The sequence below is a fragment of the Misgurnus anguillicaudatus genome, chromosome 7, assembly GCF_027580225.2.
Source record: "Misgurnus anguillicaudatus chromosome 7, ASM2758022v2, whole genome shotgun sequence".
NCBI lineage: Eukaryota > Metazoa > Chordata > Actinopteri > Cypriniformes > Cobitidae > Misgurnus > Misgurnus anguillicaudatus.
This window is the reverse complement of record NC_073343.2, coordinates 10985387-11001359: the sequence shown is the minus strand read 5'-3', so window position 1 is coordinate 11001359 and position 15973 is coordinate 10985387. Positions and strand designations below refer to the sequence as shown.

Below are 15973 nucleotides of genomic sequence, written 5' to 3'. Positions count from 1 at the left end.
CATGGATTATTTGTCATTGATTCTGTATAGGTCCAGACATAATAAACCGGAGATATTTGCGGGAGTGTCATTTTTTGTGTGCGAGTATTAAAATGAAAGGCTTTTCAACAAATAAAATTAAAATATAGCTGCAAGCAGCAATGCCGGGGTCAAGCCGAAAAGGGCACAAAAGGATGTAAAATTGAGGTTGGATAAGCAGATTGAAGAACTTAGGTAAACCTAATAATTTTAGATGAAAAAACAAAAAAGTTATCAACAAAAATAATCTAAGTTCTTGTCAACTGCAATCGTCCTTCTGTTGTTGACAATCATGGCACATTAGAGCACTGAAGGACATGTGAGTGGTGTTTGCAGTGGTAAAACGTAGGTCACATCATGTTACAGCAAGTTTAATCAGTCAAAAGCGACCATCCCCGTGTCTCTACGATGTTCTGATGCAGAGAAAAAGCTCTTGAAAAACGGTTGATAAGGTATTCTCAATGGTTGCTAGGGAGTGAATTGGCAACCACCAGAGATTATAGTCAAAGCCATGAAAGGAATAATCCATGATGACTCATGATTTTAGATGTGTTGTTGCAGTAGTTTTGGGCAAAAATAAAATTTTCTATCTCAAAACCAGTAGGTGGCGCAATGAAAAAATTGTGCATGCAACATCAGGTCATGATTATGTTACATCTAGCTAGTTTTATGACTATACACTTTAGTTTAGTTAAGAAACAGTTGTATGACCATAAGGCTGGCTTGTTATCAAAGGTTTTGTTCAATCATAAGGCCATCTAGTGGTGCAAGCATACAATTTTTTTTGTGTGGCCTCAGAATGTGCTCATACATCAGTGTATCAAATCTGGTGTAAAAATCTTATTTTGTTGCAGAGTTATAACCATTTATGTGTAAAAAACACAAAATTTGAAGGTAATTTTTCGTTTTTTGCATTTTTCGGCCATTTCTGATGAAAATTTTAATATAACGCCAATAGAACTTTTTGTTCAGAAGGTAAGGTTAGTTTCTTGCTATGGTGTTTTCGAGTCGATCGGAAAAACGCTCGCGGAGATATTCACGCGTGTTTTTTAAGCGCTATTTTGCTGCGCAGGGTTAACCGTAAGGCGAATTCTGGCATGTTTGGTATCGTTGGACTCGGCAACTATTCAGAACTCCAAGGAAACCAGTCCCGTGAAAATACGTCAATCGGAGCCAAAGTTATAGGCGTATAAAACATTTCTCTGGCCACTAGGTGGCGCTGCAACGAAACTGTGCATGCTCCTTCAGTTCCTGACTGGCATCACAAGTACCAAGTGTCGTGTCAATAGGCCTAAGTTTGACAAAGATACAGCCTAAAATCTGTTTTTTTGCACTCTACGTAAACTTCGTTAAGGCGGTATTCGACAACGGATTGCTGTATCAAAATTCTTTTGATAACTTTCTGCCATGAGTGTCTCAAGATGATACATACCAATTTTCGTGGCAATCGGACAAAAGCTCTAGGACGAGTTCGAAAAAGTAGGTTTTACGAATAATACAAAATGGCGGGGAATTTTTCTTGACGGAAAATGACGTCATAGGGTCCAATCGAATCGTCTTGAGCCAAGGAATCAGAGGAAGCATGAATTTTGTTTCTAGGGCTTACGGATAAGAAGTTATAGGCAAAAACATAAGTGCAATTTTGGACTGTTGGTGGCGCTAGTGGGTTAGATATAGAGACTCCAAATTTGCTGTGGGGACACATTGGACTGTCGTTTATCAGTGTGCCAAATTTCATAACTTTCCTACGTACGGTTCTATGGGCTGCCATAGACCGCAATGGCGGAAGAAGAATAACTAATAAATATAGCTGCAAGCAGCGATACCGGGGTCAAGCCAAACATGGCAAAAAATGATTCATACATGATGACTGTCATGATTTAAGATCTAAGTTTGCATTAGTTTTATAAAAAAATAGCAATTTTTTCGTATCTTGAGACCACTAGGTGGCACTGTGCTGAAAGAATAGATGGTGCCTCAGGTCATGACTGTGATGACACATACCAAATTTAGTGTAAATACAATAAAGCGATACGGAGATATAGCCTTAAATGACTTGACCACTAGGGGGCACTGACCAAAAAATAAATTGTGACTCAGGTCTTGATTGTGATGACACCCACCAAATTTGGTGTTAATATGATAAAGAGATGAAGAGATATAGCTTCAAATCTCTTGACCACTAGGGGGCACCGAAAAGTTTACAAGTCTTCCCAGAACATGTTGCTGATGAACCATACCAAGTTTCATAACAATACGCAATTGTGTTTCTGAAATACTTCAATTTAAAGAAAAAATTCAAAATGGCCGACACACAAAATGGCCGACCAAAAACCATTTGGTATCGTTTGACTCGGCATGCCTCACGAAATCTAAAAAGACTAGTCTCATAATTTTACATTCAAGTTTGCAGTAGTTATAAGCAAAAATAGACATATTTTATATCTCGTGACCAGTAGGGGGCAGTGTGACGAAATGGTGCATGCACCCTCAGGTCATCACTGTTATGACATATACCAAGTCTCATATTAATACGCAAAAGTTTTGCGAAGATACAGGCTCAAACACATTTTGGCGTGCTCGCCCTCGCATTCTTTGATGCGTTATACGACAACGGATAGGTCTACCGAAAAGCTTTTGATAACTTTTTGTCTAGAGTGTCTCTAGATGATGCCTACCAAAATTCAAGCCAATCAAACAAGCGCTCTAGGAGGAGTTCGAAAAAGTAGGACTTCAATATAATTCAAAATGGCCGACAGGAAGTAGGTTTGACTTAGACATATTTGGTACAGTCAGACTCAGCATGAGCCAAGGAATCAATAGAGTGAAGTCTTATGTCATAGTGGCAATTTAATCAAATGAAATAAAGATTTTAAACAATTTATTTACATATTCTGACCACTAGGTGGCGCCGTCCTAAAGATTTATAGGTGGGCTCAGAACATGTCACTGATAAACCATGCCAAATTTCGTAGCGATACGCCATTCTGTTTGTGAAATACTGAATTTAATGAGAAAATTCAAAATGGCCGACACCCAAAATGGCCGACCGAAAACCGTTTGGTATCGTTTGACTTGGCATGCCTCAAGGAATCTAACAAGACCACCTTCATGATTTTAGACTCAAGTTTGAAGTAGTTATAAGCGAAAATAGGCATTTTTCGAATCTCGTTACCACTAGGTGGCGCTGTGACGAAACGTTGCAGGCACCCTCAGGTCATGACTGTAATGACATATACCAAGTTTCATGTCGATAGACCAAAGTGTTGCGAAGATACAGCCTCACGTCCATTTTGGCGTGCTCGCCGCCATATATGTTGTTAATTTATGTGAGAACGCAATGGTCTATCAAATAGCTTTTGATAACTTTTTGTCTGGGGTGTCTCTAGATGCTACATACCAAAGGACATGCAAATCGGACAAACAGTCTAGGAGGAGTTCGAAAAAGTAGGTTTTACGGAAAATTCAAAATGGCGGAAAGATGTGCATGACACAAATGACATCAATGTGTGCAATTGAATCATCATGAGCCAAGGATTCAGAGGAAACAAGAATTTAGTTTCTAGGACTCACGGGTCAGAAGTTGTGAGCATGAACATAAGTGGATTTTTGGACTGTTGGTGGCGCTATAGGGTTTGAGTCAGACACACCAATGTTGCTATAGTAACTTCTGAGACTGTCCTCTACATGTGTGCCAAATTTCATAACTTTCCTATGTACGGTTCTAGGGGCTGCCATTGACTTCAATGGCGGAAGAGGAAACATAATAATAATAATAAATATAGCTGCAAGCAGCGATACCGGGGTCAAGCCAAACATGGCAAAAAATGATTCATACGTGATGACTGTCATGATTTAAGATCTAAGTTTGCATTAGTTTTATGAAAAAATAGCATTTTTTTGTATCTTGAGACCACTAGGTGGCGCGGTGCCGAAACAATAGATGGTGCCTCAGGTCATGACTGTGATGACACATACCAAATTGAGTGTAAATACGATAAAGCAATACAGAGATATAGCCTTAAATGACTTGACCACTAGGGGGCACTAACCAAACAATAAATTGTGACTCAGGTCTTGATTGTGATGACACCCACCAAATTTGGTGTAAATACAATAAAGAGATGCAGAGATATAGCCTTAAATGACTTGACCACTAGGGGGCACTGACCAAAAAATAAATTGTGATTCAGGTCTTGATTGTGATGACACCCACCAAATTTTGTGTAAATACGATAAAGAGATGCAGAGATATAGCTTCAAATCTCTTGACCACTAGGGGGCACCGAAAAGTTTACAAGTCCTCCCAGAACATGTTGCTGATGAACCATACCAAGTTTCATAACAATACGCAATTGCGTTTCTTAAATACTTGAACTTTAAGAAAAAATTCAAAATGGCCGACACACAAAATGGCCGACCAAAAACCATTTGGTATCGTTTGACTCGGCATGCCTCAAGAAATCTAACAAGACCAGTCTCATAATTTTACATTCAAGTTTGAAGTAGTTATAAGCAAAAGTAGACATTTTTTATATCTCGTGACCAGTAGGGGGCAGTGTGACGAAATGGTGCATGCACCCTCAGGTCATCACTGGTATGACATATACCAAGTCTCATATTAATACGCAAAAGTTTTGCGAAGATACAGGCTCAAACACATTTTGGCGTGCTCGCCCTCGCATTCTTTGATGCGTTATATGACAACGGATAGGTCTACCGAAAAGCTTTTGATAACTTTTTGTCTAGAGTGTCTCTAGACGATGCATACCAAAAATCAAGCCAATCACACGAGCGCTCTAGGAGGAGTTCGAAAAAGTAGGTGTTCAATATAATTCAAAATGGCCGACAGGAAGTAGGTTTGACTCAGACATATTTGGTACAGTCAGACTCAGCATGAGCCAAGGAATCAATAGAGTGAAGTCTTATGTCAGTGTGGCAATTTAATCAAATGATATAAAGATTTTAAACAATTTATTTACATATCCTGACCACTAGGTGGCGCTGTCTTAAAGATTTATAGGTGCGCTCAGAACATGTCACTGATGAACCATGCCAAATTTCGTAGCGATACGCCATTCTGTTTGTGAAATACTGAACTTACTGAGAAAATTCAAAATGTCCGAAACCCAAAATGGCCGACCGAAAACCGTTTGGTATCGTTTGACTCAGCATGCCTCAAGGAATCTAACAAGACCACCTTCATGATTTTAGACTCAAGTTTGAAATAGTTATAAACGAAAATAGGCATTTTTTGAATTTCGTGACCACTAGGTGGCGCTGTGACGAAACGTTGCAGGCACCCTCAGGTCATGACTGTAATGACATATACCAAGTTTCGTGTCGATACAATAAAGTTTTGCGAAGATACGGCCTCACGTCCGTTTTGGCGTGCTCGCCGCCGTATATGTTGTCACGGTATACGAGAACGCATTGGTCTATCAAAAAGCTTTTGATAACTTTTTGTCTGGGGTGCCTCTAGATGCTACATACCAAAGGACATGCAAATCGGACGAACGGTCTAGGAGGAGTTCGAAAAAGTAGGTTTTACGGAAAATTCAAAATGGCGGAAAGATGTGCATGACACAAATGACATCAATGTGTGCAATCGAATCATCATGAGCAAAGGATTCAGAGGAAACAAGAATTTAGTTTCTAGGACTCACGGGTCAGAAGTTATGAGCATGAACATAAGTGGATTTTTGGACTGTTGGTGGCGCTAGAGGGTTTGAGTCAGACACACCAATGTTGCTATAGTAACTTCTGAGACTGTCCTCTACATGTGTGCCAAATTTCATAACTTTCCTATGTACGGTTCTATGGGCTGCCATTGACTTCAATGGCGGAAGAGGAAACTTAATAATAATAATAAGAAAACTAACAATAACAATAGGTGTCTACGCCACTTCGTGGCTTGACCCCTAATAAATATAGCTGCAAGCAGCGATACCGGGGTCAAGCCAAACATGGCAAAAAATGATTCATACGTGATGACTGTCATGATTTAAGATCTAAGTTTGCATTAGTTTTATGAAAAAATAAAAATTTTTGTGTATCTTGAGACCACTAGGTGGTGCTGTGCCGAAACAATAGATGGTGCCTCAGGTCATGACTGTGATGACACATACCAAATTTAGTGTAAATACGATAAAGCGATACAGAGATATAGCCTTAAATGACTTGACCACTAGGGGGCACTGACCAAACAATAAATTGTGACTCAGGTCTTGATTGTGATGACACCCACCAAATTTGGTGTAAATACGATAAAGAGATGCAGAGATATAGCTTCAAATCTCTTGACCACTAGGGGGCGCCGAAAAGTTTACAAGTCCTCCCAGAACATGTTGCTGATGAACCATACCAAGTTTCATAACAATACGCAATTGCGTTTCTGAAATACTTGAACTTAAAGATAAAATTCAAAATGGCCGACACACAAAATGGCCGACCAAAAACCATTTGGTATCGTTTGACACACGAAATCTAACAAGACCAGTCTCATAATTTTACATTCAGGTTTGCAGTAGTTATAAGCAAAATAGAATTTTTTAATATCTCGTGACCAGTAGGGGGCAGTGTGACGAAATGGTGCATGCACCCTCAGGTCATCACTGTTATGACATATACCAAGTCTCATATTAATACGCAAAAGTTTTGCGAAGATACAGGCTCAAACACATTTTGGCGTGCTCGCCCTCGCATTCTTTGATGCGTTATACGACAACGGATAGGTCTACGGAAAAGCTTTTGATAACTTTTTGTCTAGAGTGTCCCTAGATGATGCATACCAAAAATCAAGCCAATCACACGAGTGCTCTAGGAGGAGTTCGAAAAAGTAGGTGTTCAATATAATTCAAAATGGCCGACAGGAAGTAGGTTTGACTCAGACATATTTGGTACAGTCGGACTCAGCATGAGCCAAGGAATCAATAGAGTGAAGTCTTATGTCATAGTGGCAATTTAATCAAATGATACAAAGATTTTAAACAATTTATTTACATATCCTGACCACTAGGTGGCGCCGTCCTAAATATTTAGAGGTGCGCTCAGAACATGTCACTGATGAACCATGCCAAATTTCGTAGCGATACGCCATTCTGTTTGTGAAATACTGAACTTAATGAGAAAATTCAAAATGGCCGACACCCAAAATGGCCGACCGAAAACCGTTTGGTATTGTTTGACTCGGCATGCCTCAAGGAATCTAACAAGACCAACTTCATGATTTTAGACTCAAGTTTGAAGTAGTTATAAGCGAAAATAGACATTTTTCGAATCTCGTGACCACTAGGTGGCGCTGTGACGAAACGTTGCAGGCACCCTCAGGTCATGACTGTTATGACATATACCAAGTTTCGTGTTGATACAAGAAAGTTTTGCGAAGATACGGCCTCACGTCCGTTTTGGCGTGCTCGCCGCCATATATGTTGTCAATTTATATGAGAACGCATTGATCTATTAAAAAGCTTTTGATAACTTTTTGTCTTGGGTGTCTCCAGATGCTACATACCAAAGTACATGCAAATCGGACAAACGGTCTAGGAGGAGTTCGAAAAAGTAGGTTTTACGAAAAATTCAAAATGGCGGACAGATGTGCATGACACACATGACATCAATGTGTGCATTTTAATCATCATGAGCCAAGGATTCAGAGGAAACAAGAATTTAGTTTCTAGGACTCATGGGTCAGAAGTTATGAGCATGAACATAAGTGGATTTTTGGACTGTTGGTGGCGCTAGAGGGTTTGAGTCAGACACACCAATGTTGCTATAGTAACTTCTGAGACTGTCCTCTACATGTGTGCCAAATTTCATAACTTTCCTACGTACGGTTCTATGGGCTGCCATTGACTTTCGGCGGAAGAACGAGGAAGAAAAATAATAATAAGAAAACTAACAATAACAATAGGGTTCTACGCCCCTTCGGGGCTTGACCCCTAATAATAATAATAAGAAAACTAACAATAACAATAGGGTTCTACGCCCCTTCGGGGCTTGACCCCTAAATATAGCTGCAAGCAGCAATACCGGGGTCAAGCCGAAAAAGGCACAAAAGGATGTAAAATTGAGATTGGATAAGGAGATTGAAGAACCTAGGTAAACCTAATGATAACGGATAAAAAACCGCCAATGTAACCAACAAAAATAATCTATGTTCTTGTCTACTGTGATCGTCCTTCTGTTATTGACAATCATGGATTATTAGAGCCCTGAAGGACATGTGAATGGTGTTTGCAGTGCTAAAACGTAGGTCACATCATGTTACAGCAAGTTAAATGAGTCAAAAGAGCCCCCGTGTCTCTACGATGTTCTGATGCAGAGATATAGCTCTTGCAAAAAACGGTTGATAAGGTATTCTCATTGGTTGCTAGGGATTGAATTGGGAACTACCAATGATTATAATCCAAGCCATGGAGGAATAATCAAGGAATAATCCATGAAGACTCATGGTTTTAGATGTGTTGTTGCAGTAGTTATAGGCAAAAATAGCCATTTTCTATCTCAAAACCACTAGGTGGCGCTATGACAAAACTGTGCATGCAACCTTAAGTCATGACTGTTACATCTAGCTAGTTTCATGACTATACACTTTAGTTTAGTTAAGAAACAGTTGTATGACCATAAGGCTGGCTTGTTATCAAAGGTTTTGTTCAATTATAAGGCCATCTAGTGGTGCAAGCATACAATTTTTTTGTGTAGCCTCAGAATGTGCTCATGCATCAGCGTATCAAATCTGGTGAAAAAATCTCTTTTCGTTACGAAGTTGCAGTCATTTATGTGTAAAAAACACCAAATGTAAAGGTAATTTTTCGTTTTTTGCATTTTTCGGCCATTTCTGATGAAAATTTTAATATAACGCCAATAGAACTTTTTGTTCAGAAGGTAAGGTTAGTTTCTTCCTATGGTGTTTTCGAGTCGATCAGAAAAACGCTCGCGGAGATATTCACGCGTGTTTTTTAAGCACTATTTTGCTGCGCAGGGTTAACCGTAAGGCGAATTCTGGCATGTTTGGTATCGTTGGACTCGGCAACTATACTGAACTCCAAAGAAACAAGTCCCATGAAAATATGTCAATCACAGCCAAAGTTATAGGCATATAAAACATTCGTCTGGCCACTAGGTGGCGCTGTGACGAAACTGTGCATGCACCCTGAGTTCCTGACTGGAATCACACGTACCAAGTGTCGTGTCAATAGGCTTAAGTTTGGCTGAGATACAGCCAAAAATTTGTTTTTTTGCACTCTACGTAAAATTCGTTGATGCGCTATACGACAACGGATTGGTTTATCGAAATTCATTTAATAACTTTTTGCCATGAGTATCTCTAGATGCTGCATACCAATTTTCGTGGCCATCGGGTAAAAACTCTAGGACGAGTTCGCAAAAGTAGGTTTTACGAATAATTCAAAATGGCGGAAAAATTTTCATGACGGAAAATAACGTCATGGGGTCCAATCGAATCGTCTTGAGCCAAGGAATCAGAGGGAACAAGAATTTCGTTTCTAGGACATACGGATCAGAAGTTATAAGCAAAAACATAAGTGCAAATTTGGACTGTTGGTGGCGCTAGTGGGTTAGACATAGAAACTCCAAATTTGCTGTGGGGACACATTGGACTGTCCTTTATCAGTGTGCCAAATTTCATAACTTTCCTACGTACGGTTCTATGGGCTGCCATAGACCGCAATGGCGGAAGAAGAATAACTAATAATAAATATAGCTGCAAGCAGCGATACCGGGGTCAAGCCAAACATGGCAAAAAATTATTCATACGTGATGACTGTCATAATTTAAGATCTAAGTTTGCATTAGTTTTAGGGAAAAAAGTGCAATTTTTTTGTATCTTGAGACCACTAGGTGGCGCTGTGCCGAAACAATAGATGATGCCTCAGGTCATGACTGTGATGACACATACCAAATTTAGTGTAAATACAATAAAGCGATACGGAGATATAGCCTTAAATGACTTGACCACTAGGGGGCACTGTCCAAAACAATAGATTGTGACTCAGGTCTTGATTTTGATGACACCCACCAAATTTGGTTTAAATACGATAAAGAGACACAGAGATATAGCTTCAAATCTCTTGACCACTAGGGGGCGCCGAAAAGTTTACAAGTCCTCCCAGAACATGTTGCTGATGAACCATACCAAGTTTCATAACAATACGCAATTGCGTTTCTGAAATACTTGAACTTAAAGAAAAAATCAAAATGGCCGACACACAAAATGGCCGACCAAAAACCAGTTGGTGTCGTTTGACTCGGCATGCCTCACGAAATCTAAGAAGACCAGTCTCATAATTTTACATTCAAATTTGCAGTAGTTATAAGCAAAAATAGAATTTTTTTATATCTCGTGACCAGTAGGGGGCAGTGTGACGAAATGGTGCATGCACCCTCAGGTCATCACTGTTATGACATATACCAAGTCTCATATTAATACGCAAAAGTTTTGCGAAGATACAGGCTCAAACACATTTTGGCGTGCTCGCCCTCGCATTCTTTGATGCGTTATACGACAACGGATAGGTCTACCGAAAATCTTTTGATAACTTTTTGTCTAGAGTGTCTCTAGATGATGCATACCAAAAATCAAGCCAATCACACGAGCGCTCTAGGAGGAGTTCGAAAAAGTAGGTGTTCAATATAATTCAAAATGGCCGACAGGAAGTAGGTTTGACTCAGACATATTTGATACCGTCGGACTCAGCATGAGCCAAGGAATCAATAGAGTGAAGTCTTATGTCATAGTGGCAATTTAATCAAATGATATAAAGATTTTAAACAATTTATTTACATATCCTGACCACTAGGTGGCGCCGTCCTAAAGATTTATAGGTGCGCTCAGAACATGTCACCGATGAACCATGCCAAATTTCGTAGCGATACGCCATTCGTTTGTGAAATACTGAACTTAATGAGAAAATTCAAAATGGCCGACACCCAAAATGGCCGACCGAAAACGGTTTGGTATCGTTTGACTCGGCATGCCTCAAGGAATCTAACAAGACCTCCTTCATGATTTTAGACTCAAGTTTGAAGTAGTTGTAAGCGAAAATAGGCATTTTTCGAATCTCGTGACCACTAGGTGGCGCTGTGACGAAACGTTGCAGGCACCCTCAGGTCATGACTGTTATGACATATACCAAGTTTTGTGTCGATACACAAAAGTTTTGCGAAGATACGGCCTCACGTCTGTTTTGGCGTGCTCGCCGCCATATATGTTGTCAATTTATATGAGAACGCATTGGTCTATCAAAAAGCTTTTGATAACTTTTTGTCTTGGGTGTCTCTAGATGCTACATACCAAAGGACATGCAAATCGGACAAACGGTCTAGGAGGAGTTGGAAAAAGTAGGTTTTACGAAAAATTCAAAATGGCGGAAAGATGTGCATGACACAAATGACATCAATGTGTGCAATTGAATCATCATGAGCCAAGGATTCAGAGGAAACAAGAATTTAGTTTCTAGGTCTCACGGGTCAGAAGTTGTGAGCATGAACATTAGTGGATTTTTGGACTGTTGGTGGCGCTAGAGGGTTTGAGTCAGACACACCAATGTTGCTATAGTAACTTCTGAGACTGTCCTCTACATGTGTGCCAAATTTCATAACTTTCCTATGTACGGTTCTATGGGCTGCCATTGAATTTCGGCGGAAGAACGAGGAAGAAAAATAATAATAATAAGAAAACTAACAATAACAATAGGGTTCTACGCCCCTTCGGGGCTTGACCCCTAATAATAATAAGAAAACTAACAATAACAATAGGGTTCTACGCCCCTTCGGGGCTTGACCCCTAAATATAGCTGCAAGCAGCAATGCCGGGGTCAAGCCGAAAAGGGCACAAAAGGATGTAAAATTGAGATTGGATAAGCAGATTGAAGAACCTAGGTAGACCTAATAATTTTAGATGAAAAAACAAAAAAGTTATCAACAAAAATAATCTAAGTTCTTGTCTACTGCATTCGTCCTTCTGTCATTGACAATCATGGAACATTAGAGCACTGAAGGACATGTGAGTGGTGTTTGCAGTGGCAAAACATGGGTCACATCATGTTATAACAAGTTTAATTAGTCAAAAGAGACCATCCCCGTGTCTCTACGATGTTCTGATGCAGAGATATAGCTTTTGCAAAAACGGTTGATAAGGTATTCTCAATGGTTGCTAGGGAGTGAATTGGCAACCACCAGTGATCATAGTCAAAGCCATGAAAGGAATAATCCATGATGACTCATGGTTTTAGATGTGTTGCTGCAGTAGTTTTAGGCAAAAATTCCATATTCTATCTAAAAACCAGTAGGTGGCGCAATGACAAAATTGTGCATGCAACATCAGGTCATGATTGTGTTACATCTAGCTAGTTTTATGTCTATACACTTTAGTTTAGTGAAGAAACAGTTGTATGACCATAGGCTGGCTTGTTATCATAGGTTTTGTTCAATTATAAGGCCATTTAGTGGTGAAAGCATACAATTTTTTTGTGTGGCCTCAGAATGTGCTCATACATCAGCGTATCAAATCTGGTGAAAAAATCTCTTTTCGTTACGAAGTTACAACCATTTATGTGTAAAAAACACCAAATTAAAAGGTAATTTTTCGTTTTTTGCAATTTTCGGCAATTTCTGATGGAAATTTTAATATAACGCCAATAAAACTTTTTGTTCAGAAGGTAAGGTTAGTTTCTTCTTATGGTGTTTTCGAGTCGATCGGAAAAACGCTCGCGGAGATATTCACGCGTGTTTTTAAAGCGCTATTTTGCTGCGCAGGGTTAACCGTAGGGCAAATTCTGGCAAGTTTGGTATCGTTGGACTCGGCAACTATTCAAAACTCCAAGGAAACAAGTCCCGTGACAATACATTGACCGCAGCCAAAGTTATAGGCGTGTAATACATTAATCTGACCACTAGGTGGCGCTGCGACGAAACTGTGCATGCACCCTCAGTTCCTGACTGGCATCACAAGTACCAAGTGTCATGTCAATAGGCCTAAGTTTGACGAAGATACAGCCTAAAATCAGTTTTTTTTGCACTCTACGTAAAATTTGTTAAGGCGGTATACGACAACGGATTGGTGTATTGAAATTCTTTTGATAACTTTTTGCCATGAGTGTCTCTAGATGCTACGTGCCGATTTTCGTGGCAATCGGACAAAAGCTCTAGGACGAGTTCGAAAAAGTAGGTTTTACGAATAATTCAAAACAGTGGAAAAATTTTCATGACGGAAAATGACGTCATAGGGTCCTTTCGAATCGGCTTGAGCCAAGGAATCAGAGGAAACGAGAATTGTGTTTCTAGGACATACGGACCAGAAGTTATAAGCAAAAACATAAGTGCAACTTTGGACTGTTGGTGGCGCTAGCGGGTTAGACATAGAGACTCCAAATTTGCTGTGGGGACACACTGGAGCGTCCTTTATCAGTGTGCCAAATTTCATAACTTTCCTACGTACGGTTCTATGGGCTGCCATAGACCGCAATGGCGGAAGAAGAATAACTAATAATAATTGTAAAAAGAAAACTAACAAATACAATAGGGGTCTTCGCCCCTTCGGGGCTTGACCCCTAAATATAGCTGCAAGCAGCAATGCCGGGGTCAAGCCAAAAAGGGCACAGAAGAAGGTAAACTTGAGTCCGGATGAGCAGTTTAAAAAACCTAGCAAAACCTCCTGATTTCAGACAAATTAATATAACAGTAATCAGCAAAAAAGCTGTGTTCTTATTCAGTGAAATCTCTCCCTCACGTCTTGAGGAGCATTGACAACTAGAACACTGAAGGAAATGTGAGTGGTGCTTGCAGTGGTAATACTCAGCTCACAAAATGTTACTGTGGTGTTAATGAGTCAAAAGAGCCCACCCCCATGTCTCTACGCTGTTCTGATGAAGAGATATAGCTCTTGCAAAAACAGTTGAAAAGGTATTCTCATTGGTTGCTAGACAGTAAATTGACATCCACCAGTGATTATAATCCAAGCCATGAAATGAATAATCCATGATGACTTGTGGTTTTAGATGTGTTGTTGCAGTAATTTTAGGCAAAATTTTCAATTTTCTATCTCAAAACCACTAGGTGGTGCTGTGACAAAATTGTGCATGCAACTTCAGGTCATGATTACGTTACATCGAGCTAGTTTTATGACTATACACTTTAGTTTAGTGAAGAAACAGTTGTATGACCATAGGGCTGGCTTGATATCACAGGTTTTGTTCAATTATAACGCCAACTAGTGGTGCAAGCAAGCAATTTTTTTTGTGTAGCCTCAGACTGTGGTCGTACATCAGCGTATCAAATCTGGTGAAAAAATCTCTTTTCGTTGCGAAGTTATAACCATTTATGTGTAAAAAATACAAAATTTAAAAGGTAATTTTTCGTTTTTTGCATTTTTCGGTCATTTCTGATGAAAATTTTAATATAACGCCAATAGAACTTTTTGTTCAGAAGGTAAGGTTAGTTTCTTCCTATGGTGTTTTTGAGTCGATCAGAATTACGGTCGCGGAGATATTCGCGCGTGTTTTTTAAGCGCTATTTTGCCGCACAGGGTTAACCGTAAGGCGAATCCTGGCATGTTTGGTATCGTTGGACTCGGCAACTATTCAAAACTCCAAGGAAACAAGTCCCTTGTAAATATGATGATCATAGCCAAAGTTATAGGCCTATAAAACATTCGTCTGGCCACTAGGTGGCGCTGCAACGAAACTGTGCATGCTCCCTCAGTTCCTGACTGGCATCTCAAGTACCAAGATTTGTGTCAATAGGCCTAAGTTTGGAGAAGATACAGCCTAAAATCTGTTTTTTTTGCGCTCTATGTAAAATTTGTTGACGCGCTATATGACAACGGATTGGTTTATCGAAATTCTTTTAATAACTTTTTGCCTTGAGTGTCTCTAGATGCTGCATACCAATTTTCGTGGAAATCGGGGAAAAGCTCTAGGACGAGTTCGCAAAAGTAGGTTTTACAAATAATTCAAAATGGCGAAAAAAGTTCATGACGGAAAATGACGTCATAGGGTCCAATCGAATCGTCTTGAGCCAAGGAATCAGAAGAAGCAAGAATTTTGTTTCTAGGGCTTACAGATCAGAAGTTATAAGCAAAAACATAAGTCCAACTTTGGACTGTTGGTGGCGCTAGTGGGTTAGACATAGAGACTCCAAATTTGCTGTGTGGACACATTGGAGTGTCCTTTATCAGTATGCCAAATTTCATAACTTTCCTACGTACGGTTCTATGGGCTGCCATAGACCGCAATGGCGGAAGAAGAATAACTAATAATAATAATTATTAATATAGCTGCAAGCAGCAATGCCGGGGTCAAGCCGAAAAGGGCAAAAAAGGATGTAAAATTGAGATTGGATAAGCAGATTGAAGATTCTAGTTAAACCTAATAATTTTAGATGAAAAAACAAAAAAGTTATCAACAAAAATAATCTAAGTTCTTGTCTACTGCAATCGTCCTTCTGTTATTGACAATCATGGAACATTAGAGCACTGAAAGACATGTGAGTGGTGTTTGCAGTGGCAAAACATGGGTCACATCATGTTACAACAAGTTTAACTAGTCAAAAGAGACTATCCCCGTGTCTCTACGATGTTCTGATGCAGAGATATAGTTTTTGCAAAAACGGTTGATAAGGTATTCTCAATGGTTGAAGGGGAGTGAATTGGCAACCACCAGTGATTATAGTCAAAGCTATGAAAGGAATAATCCATGATGACTCATGGTTTTAGATGTGTTGTTGCAGTAGTTTTAGGCAAAAATACCATATTCTATCTAAAAACCAGTAGGTGGCGCAATGACAAAATTGTGCATGCAACATTAGGTCATGATTGTGTTACATCTAGCTAGTTTAATGACTATACACTTTAGTTTAGTTAAGAAACAGTTGTATGACCATAAGGCTGGCTTGTTATAAAGGTTTTGTTCAATTTTAAGGCCATCTAGTGGTGAAA

The 15973-nt window shown here is 39.5% G+C and overlaps 1 protein-coding gene across 6 annotated transcripts in view; it reads right to left on the bottom strand.

Moving 5' to 3' along the window:
- The window catches only part of ehbp1 (EH domain binding protein 1), a 206769-nt gene that overhangs the window by 49599 nt on the left and 141197 nt on the right, over positions 1 to 15973 (bottom strand). The gene's annotated exons all lie outside the window — the stretch shown is intronic.